Below are 9969 nucleotides of genomic sequence, written 5' to 3'. Positions count from 1 at the left end.
CAGATCTTTTTATAGTTTCCTCGTTAGCTAGCCTAGCTAGCATAGTAATTGCTAACGTTAGCTAGCTAGCAGCTACAGTAGTTTAGATATAATATCATCCTGGCTCCAATTATGTCTTTATTTCCCCATTCTCTACTTTAAGCTATTTTCATAAATAATCTGTAAGATCGTTTGTACCTTCATCTGTGACTGGAGGCCACTGTCTAACATCATCAACCCAACAAGTCATACAGCCTGGCTGTAGCTGTCATCGAGGCTGCGTTATCACGGAGGTTTGTTTACATACCAGTAACAGCTCAGTAATGGCGTCGCCACAAGATGGCAGCCTACACAAAACGCTCGCCGGATTCGTCTATAAATAATATTTTTCACAGAACTAAGGTGTTGTTTGAATATACTTAACTACATTGTGTGGAAATTGTTGACTTAACTAGGTTTAGTAAGTCCAACATTAATCACCAACTTGATAATAAAGAAAACTATGTAAGTACTGATTATTCAAGTCAGTTAAGTTGGAACTACAAGGAGTTATTCAGTTAGTGTTACTCAGTGCAAACAAAACAAACAAACGAGAGGCAGGGGTACACCCTGGACAGGTCTCCAGTCTATCTCAGGGCTAACACAGAGAGACAGACAACCATTCACACTCACACCTACGACCAATTTAGAATCACCAACTAACCTAATGAGCATGTCCCTGGATGGTGGGGAAGCGGGAGTACCTGGAGAGAACCCACACAGACACAGGGAGAACATGCAAACTCCACACAGAAAGGCCAGCCGGCCCATGGATTCGAACCGGTGACCTTCTTGCTGTGAGGCATCAGTGCTAACCACCACACCACCTTAATGAGGATCTTATTTAGTTTTTTGGATCAGCAGTTTTATTCACTTTGTTTGACCAAACTGTGGTTTGTTTTCTTTTCTTTAAGTTGAAAATAGTTGATGATTTGTTTTGTTCAGCTGCGATAAATTTGTCTATAAATTTGTCTGTAAATTTATGCAGCTGATAGTTTTTCAGAACTTTTGGGTACAATTGTTGTCTTTGGTAAACCATTTGTTTCCATTGTAAATATTGTTTTATAAAAAATCTGTAATAAAGTGTTAGTATTCTTTTAACTGGAGTCTTGTCTCTTGCTCCTTAAACAGTCACTGGTTTCTTTTCTGATAAACTTCTGCCTTGGAAACGAAGTGTCTGGAAGTAATATGTTTATAATGAGTGCCTTTATGGTGATACCAGTAGTATAAATATTTCCTTGAGTGAAATTCCTAGGTGGTGTTGCCTGGCTTGGTTGGTCATTCCTAAACATTAAATGTACCCTTCTCACTCATATGTGTCTCCACAAAAAGAAGACAAAGAGAAGACAGTGATTTATCAAAGCATTGGTTGAAGACCTGAGTCACAAGATGAACTGACTCTGCTAGAACTGTAACAGTGACACAAGTCTGTCTTAAACGATGGACTTATTACTAAGGTTATAAGTTTATATTAACAGTCTTCCTAACCTTAACTATTATCAGTGTCTATAATGACTAAATCCTGACAGATTTGCCTTCACGTCATACAACTAAAGCCAGTAATGGAAGATTTTGGAGTTTTAAATAAGAGACTGACAGTTTTCAAGACTGTCCAACATTTAATGGGCCAGCTTATATATTCAAAAAGATTTTAGGACAAGAGCATACATATAGTGCTCCTCACTACAGAACAGTGTAAACTAGTGTAACAGGCGGTTTCGACTTCTGTGTTAAGTTGACGCAGAAGCTACGGTGACAGCACAGATCCTACGTAGACCCTAGAGCTGTAACTGATGCAGACCACAAGAGCGGTGAGATAAAGAGGAGCTCATGAGGTAGACACCATCCTGGACTCTGTTGGTTTGTGACCTGCATTACTAAATGTTTTTTGTGATATAAAACAATATGGTAGTCACAAGCCAACAGACTCCAGGATCCTATCCCAGCTGTCATTGGGTGAGAGGCGGGATACACCCTGGACAGGTCTCCAGTCTATCACAGGGCTAACACAGAGAGACAGACAAAAACAACCCTAAAACCAATGAGGACATCTATAGTTACAACAAATACGCTGGTGGATCACAAGGCTACATATGGAGGTGGTAGAGTTTATAGAGAGTCAATCAGCTCCTTCATTTTACTGAGAAATCAGAGCTAAGAATCCACTCAAGGCTTTTTCAGCTTAGATTTTGATGCTGAACATTTCATTCATTCATCTTCTGTAATCGTTTCTTGTAATGGTTGCTTGGAATGCGTTGTTGCATGCATTGTTGAAGGCATGCAACCATGTAATCATCTGATAAACTTCTGCCTTGGAAACGAAGTGTCTGGAAGTAATATGTCTATAATAGTATTATATGTTTTGTTTTTAAAGGATTTATTGTTTTGTGTTCATGTTTTACACATTTCCATTGTTTTCATGAATGAATGAATTGAACAGAATTGTAAATTTATTGTAATGTTTGCAAATGAAGCAACAAGTTTTTATTAAAATACCATAAAAGTCAAGGCTGTGTGTTTATTGGAGGACTTGGGATTGTTAACTGTCTGTCTACAGCATTGCTACAGTCAACGCTCTGCCAGGGCAGCACAATCATTCTTATATATATATACTTATTCTAAATGTATCTTATTATGCACCCCCCACCAAAGACTGGAAAGACAACAATAAATGAGAGGACACATCTTCCTTTAATGTCAAACTACTGTGTCACAAAGCTATCATTTGGTTTAAAAAATAAAATAAAGAAAAGAAATTGCATTTAAGTGAGAAGATGAGGTAGGAACAATAAGTGCAAAACAAACTTAAGGTCAATAAATGTCAAAAAAGCAACCCCTAGCAAGCTAACCTCCTGACTACCAGGAAAAAAATATATTATCCAATCACATTTTTGTGAGGTAATTAGAATGCTGAAAGCCCCACCCCTTTGCATTTGTTATCATTGCAAAAGCTGTAAATGTCCTCTGTAGATAGGCAGTATTAGTCTTAAACCTTGGCTTTAACATCAACACATATGCACAAACCAAAAGCTTAATATAAACTGTGGACAGTGGTTGATTGACAACCTGCACTATGTCCATCTCGAAAATGTACTGTGGGACATCGAGCCTGCTTCAGCCCTACAGGAAGAAACATTTTACAATTTGCGCTGGATTTGTCTCCTCTCCTGATCTCACGGTGTTATTGGTGATAGTATAAAAACAAAACACCACTTAATTTTGGGTTAAAATGCACTGTAATGCGCGTTACTTACCTTTGTACCGTGTAAAATATTACCCATTTTTTTTGGAATGCCTTACATTACCGCGTTACAACAAAAAGCAATACATTACAGTAATTATATTACTGTTGTAACGCGTTACTCCCAACACTGACAGCTGCAGAGTAAATTTGTTTCTGCATTTTTATGAAACTGAAGTAAACTATAACATAGAGAAACATCAGAGCTGCTACTGCTGTTGCTGCTACTATCAGTCCATCACGTCGTCTTCTTCTTCCTCCAGTCTCTGGTCCTGGACTCAACGTTGGTCTCTGAGTTTGAGGATGATCAGCAGCTGCTGGAAAGAACATCAAGATATTAGCTGATACGTATTCATGTGAAAAATGAACAAATGTACATGATGGTGTATATTATATTATATGTTAAGAGTTAGAAATGACAGTCTGAGGAAATAATACAGCCAGACTCCATCAAGTCTAGTTTAACAGCTCAGTCTGTGGAACAGTGTTCAGCATCTTTAAAAAGGACTTCTAGTAACTTCTACTTTATCAACTTACCAGTTACACTGAGTTCACATCTGCCCCACCTGAAGCCATAACCCGTTTTCACTTCACACTGGTACAGACCAGAGTCATTAGTCCTGAGTCTGGACACATGGAGTCTGATTCGTCCTTCTCTGAGGACGTCTTTGTCTCCCTGGACTCGTCCTGAAAACTGTTCATCCTGAGACTCTGACGCCTCAACACCTTCATGTACATGATACAGAATCAACACCTTCTGATCAGTTAACAAGCTACAGAGGATAAACAGAGAGTTGGTGGAAGAGTCAGGTTTGGTGGTGAAGGTCCACTCCAGGGTGATGTTGTGGTTCTCCTCTGCCTGATAGGAGCTCTGTGTCACATTCACTTCAAATGTTGCTGCTGAGGAGACAGAGAGAGAAAGAGAGGAGCAGACACACTGAGAACTGGAACATGGGAGTCTTTCAACTCCATCATTGAAGACTGACAATTGATTTGGACTTCATCAAGTCAATTTCTAAACTGACCACAGACACATGAGTTGAGGATGATGAGCAGCAGGATCCTGCAGATCATCTTCTCCCTGTGAGAGGAGACAGAGGTGAAGAGTCATGAACACATGAGGTCAAAGGTCACTCTCTGCAGATACAACAAGGACAATCTACAGTCTGACTTCATTCAGTCGTTCCAACATCTGATCCTGTTCTTCATCCTGTTTGTTCCAAACCACCGACCAAAGAACTTTCTGACTAAACTCCATCAACTCCAACCGCTGCAGTGGAAGCAGTCACTAGAAAAACCTGCTGTTTGTTGAAGTTTTCTCTGATCAACAAATGTGTTTCTGTCACTGATGCACTAAAGAGAAATCTTCAAGTTCCAGATCAGGTTCTGTTCACCATGGATCAACAGTAAAAGTTTAAAAGAACATTTATTTACTGCATTTACAGTTTTTTCCAGTCGTTTCCAAGCGTTTGTCCAATCAGTGGTCACATTTTCAAAACTCTAAACACAATTAGCACAGCATCGGTCTTTTGTGGCCATGCCATTCACACATTTCATGTCGTTTTCACACAATATGCAGTCAATGAACACATTTTCACAATGCTTACATTTTCTTAACAGACCAGCTGTACCTCCCAACAAAATTATGGATTGTTTTTGTATTATTTACGAATGTTAACACACAACATCCAACAATAGCAAAAACAATATTCCAAACCTTAGATACAGTATAAAAACCTCTTCTTCTGCAATGATATCAGTTCAAAAACAACATATCTCAGCTCATAATACACTTTTTTTCAAACGCTAACAACATGGTTTGAAGTCCACTGTTGAACAACAAAAACAATCCAAGTCTAGTTCCAAGTTTGCTGAAGTGGTGCAAGTTTATTGGAGTTCCAGGTCATGGTGAGCCTACCGACACAGAGTGGGTCTGAGACCAGAGACTGACCCTGAATGTAGGGCCAGAGCACAGATATACCCTGTCCCCAGGTGTGGTTGCGTATTGGTCAGTCGAGGGCAACTTTACACAGGAGGGTAAACTCAGTGGAGGGGCAGAGGTGGCTCCCAGACGTGGTCAGAACAAAAGGACAAAGGAGTGACACTCAGGTAGTATGATCAGGAAACTCTGATCAGCAGGGGAGCAGAGGCAGGAGAGATCAACATATGGCTGGAATTGCCCCAGACGTGTCAATTTCAATGTCCCTTCAAAGTTTACTTCTTCACCACCCAAGACTGGTACGTCTCTTCCTTCCACCCTATTCACTGTTCCTCAACCCCATAGAGGAGTTGTTTTCTGCATGGAGGTGAAAGGTTTATGACCATCAGCCACATGACCAGATGTCCCTCCTTGAAGCCATGGATGCTGGCTGCAGGGACATCACAGATGATGATTGCCAAGGGTGGATCCGACATACCAAGCGGTTTTATCCCAGGTGCATCGCCTTGGATAATATCAGATTATCGATGTTGATGAAAACATGTGGCCTAACCCTGAAGATCGCAGAGATTAGATACAGTCTAATCCTTTATCTGGGCTTTTTCCTGTTGTTTTTTTGTTCAGAATGCTCTTGTGTGTTTCATGGATATTTTGTTGCTGTACTGTAAGCAATACTGTAAAACTTTTTCTGTTCTATCATACAGTAAACAGTATTTCTACTGTGCCTCCTGTAGTAAACAGTAAAGGAAAAAAATGATTTGCTTTTTACTGGAATGCTTTTGAATGTGAACATTACATGTGGACATACAGTTCCCAACCAAGAAATTTAGTGTAAAAAACAGTGGATTTCATGTTTTGCATGCAAATACCTGTAAAACTGAAGCATTAAAGTCTATGCAGTTTTTGTAATGTCAACAATAGCCAGTATTTTGAAACCTGGTGTACTTTGATTCACTGCATGTACCTTGTGAAGTGAAAACAAGTGTTATTCTTTGACAGAATAATTTCATTTTGAGTCATATTTCCAGTGTTTTGGCATAAAGTTGGTGTGTGCAGAGAAACATGTGTTCTATTTTGAAATGAAGAGTTAGTATATATTTAACAAAATGTGTTTTTGAGAAGAAAATTATCCATTTGGCCAATTGTGTTTTGTAGGTGAGAGTCTGTGTTAAGAGTTTAGAAAAAATATCTGAAGTATGGGTAAGCGCTTGTTAGCGATTGTAAAAAACTGTAAATAAATAATAATAACATCCTCCATCAAATGGTGAATCAGTGTCTTTATTTTCTCAGTTAAAGGTCCAGGTTGGTTTAGGACAGTGTCTGGGTCCAGAACCTAGTGTTTCTAAAAGGCTGGTGAACTACAGTAGAAAGCAGCTCCTGAATGCATCCAAGCAGGAAGCTCCTTTAGTCTGTTGGTGCATTAAAACACCTTCCTGGACATAAAGCTAAATTAATGTAACAATAGGAACTTGTGAGTTCTGATCTGAAAGAGGATTTCAAGTCCTTCTTACTGCAACAAAGAAAAACTCATCTGTCCAACAACCTTCTCTGCATTGTTGTTTCAGTTCATGTTTTCCACAGAGTGTAACAAGGACTTTGACTTGTTCCAGCAAAACAAATGTAGCTTTATAACTGAGACACTTCTGGTTTTCCTGCTTGGAAACTAACTTCCACACGTACCTTGACAGTGTGTTCAGCTCCTCTTGACTCGTCTGGTTGTTTCTTCTTCCAGTCTACATTCTTTCTGCTCTGGATAGACGATGAAAACTATCACAACACCTCGTCTAAACCCACAGTGAACACAAAACATCCAGTTTACTCAATAAAATAAAAACAGACTCATCAAAAGAGGAAAGACACAAAAATAGTAGACAAACTGCTGTTGTCTCCACCATGTTGCAGCCTCGCATTCCTCCCTCTACTGTCCCATATATGAGTGCGACCGGTTTTTATATGGACAAAAATAGCAGTGGACACGTTCTCCCCGCCCAATTTAACCAGAGGAGGAGTCTTCCCCCTTGAGTTCTTTATTTTCAAATAGTGTTTTTTTTCTATATCTTTATCTTTCTACCCTCTATAACCAGTTATAAATGATGAATGAAGATTGCATCTTGACCTGACTGAGGTAACTGTCAGGAGGGATAAAGCAATAAACATAAAAATAGTACTGGGTCTGTAGTAATTAAATCAATGCAATGCTTTGCACACGCGCACACACACACATATTAGCACTGTTTTTCTGTGTTTATTATTTTATAAAGAAGGTCAAAGGTCAAAGAAGGAGTTCATTAAAATAAATGCTGCACTTTGCAAATTATATTTCTTTGCTCACTTATTCATGAAAACAATTGTATCAGTTAGTTTTGACCTGGAGGGATCCTGACTAATGCTTGACATATACTAATCAGTAGTTATCCCAAATAACTAATAATGTCAATTAGGGTTGTTTTCATAAATACAGACGTAGAACAAGTTTAAAATGTGTGGTAATGACTTGTAATGAAGTTGGCTAAAAATATGTAACACAGAATGGTGTGATCATTTTACACATTATTCATTATAACCAGTTAAAACATCTCGAGTCAAATTGACCTGGGAGAACAACAGGTGGGACTATTTGGTGCCATTACAGTTTTTTTCAATCGCTAACAAGCGCTTACCCATACTTCAGATATTTTTTCTAAACTCTTAACACAGACTCTCACCTACAAAACACAATTGGCCAAATGGATAATTTTCTTGTCAAAAACACATTTTGTTAAATATATACTAACTCTTCATTTCAAAATAGAAAACATCTTTCTCTGCACACACCAACTTTATACCAAAACACTGGAAATGTGACTCAAAATGAAATTATTCTGTCAAAGAATAACACTTGTTTTCACTTCACAAGGTACATGCAGTGAATCAAAGTACACCAGGTTTCAAAATACTGGCTATTGTTGACATTACAAAAACTGCATAGACTTTAATGCTTCAGTTTTACAGGTATTTGCATGCAAAACATGCAATCCACTGTTTTTTACACTAAATTTCTTGGTTGGGAACTGTATGTCCACATGTAATGTTCACATTCAAAAGCATTCCAGTAAAAAGCAAATCATTTTTTTCCTTTACTGTTTACTACAGGAGGCACAGTAGAAATACTGTTTACAGTATGATAGAACAGAAAAAGTTTTATAGTATTGCTTACAGTACAGCAACAAAATATCCATGAAACACACAAGAGCATTCTGAACAAAAAATACAACAGCAAAAAGCCCAGATAAAAAAAAAGGGGGGGGGGGGGGGGGACTAAAAAAAGCACAAAATGACTGTATCTAATCTTTGCGATCTTCACGGTTAGGCCATATGTTTTCATCAACATCGCATCTGACCGCTACGTCGGATCCACCCTTGGCAATCCTCATCTGTGATGTCCCTGCAGCCAGCATCCATGGCTTCAAGGAGGGACATCTGGTCATGTGGCTGATGGTCATAAACTTCCACCTCTATGGGGTTGAGGAACAGTGAATAGGGTTGAAGGAAGAGACGTACCAGTCTTGGGTGGTGAAGAAGTAAACTTTGAAGGGACATTGAAATTGACACGTCTGGGGCAATTCCAGCCATATGTTGACCTCTCCTGCCTCTGCTCCCCTGCTGATCAGAGTTTCCTGATCATACTACCTGAGTGTCACTCCTTTGTCCTTTTGTCCTTTTGTTCTGACCACGTCTGGGAGCCACCTCTGCCCCTCCACTGAGTTTACCCTCCTGTGTAAAGTTGCCCTCGACTGACCAATATGCAACCACACCTGGGGACAGCGTATATCTGTGCTCTGGCCCTACATTCAGGGTCAGTCTCCGGTCTCAGACCCACTCTGTGTCGGTAGGCTCACCATGACCTGGAACTCCAATAAACTTGCACCACTTCAGCAAACTTGGAACTAGACTTGGATTGTTTTCAACAGTGGACTTCACACCATGTTGTTAGCGTTTGAAAAAAACTATTATCAGCTGAGATATGTTGCTTTTGAACTGATATCATTGCAGAAGAAGAGGTTTTTATACTGTATCTAAGGTTTGGAATATTGTTTTTGCTATTGTTGGATGTTGTGTGTTAACATTCGTAAATAATACAAAAACAATCCATAATTTTGTTGGGAGGTACAGCTGGTCTGTTAAGAAAATGTAAGCATTGTGAAAATGTGTTCATTGACTGCATATTGTGTGAAAACGACATGAAATGTGTGAATGGTATGGCCACAAAGGACCGATGCTGTGCTAATTGTGTTTAGAGTTTTGAAAATGTGACCACTGATTGGACAAACGCTTGATAGCGACTGAAAAAAAACTGTAAAAAAAAATCAAAAAGGTTTCAAAACAATATCCTGACTGGACATTGACATCTACCAGTCTGTGATAATGGATCAACACGTATGTCTCTGATCATAAGCGGAGTGAAAATAATTCAGAATTTTTTACTGATTGAATACCAAAGGTGTGTATTAAACATGTAGACAACACAAGGGTAGACACAGCTCATGTAACGCAGCGGCCAGAGAAAACACCCAGTCACTGACTGAAACACACCCAACAAAACCAATGGCTGGAAAGCAGGTGAACATCTTATCAGTCTTTCTGTTCTGGATGAATTATAAAACTATTAGAACACCTAAAAAAACACTTAACTTAACTGGGATGTGCTGATTCCTGCTGGACCACTTCCATTTGTCGCCTCACCTCTTGGCTGGCATTACGAGCAGGCCTTTGACACTTGTTTACTGTTAGC

The sequence above is a fragment of the Chelon labrosus genome, assembly GCF_963514085.1.
Source record: "Chelon labrosus genome assembly, chromosome: 1".
NCBI lineage: Eukaryota > Metazoa > Chordata > Actinopteri > Mugiliformes > Mugilidae > Chelon > Chelon labrosus.
Note: the sequence above shows the minus strand (reverse complement) of the source record.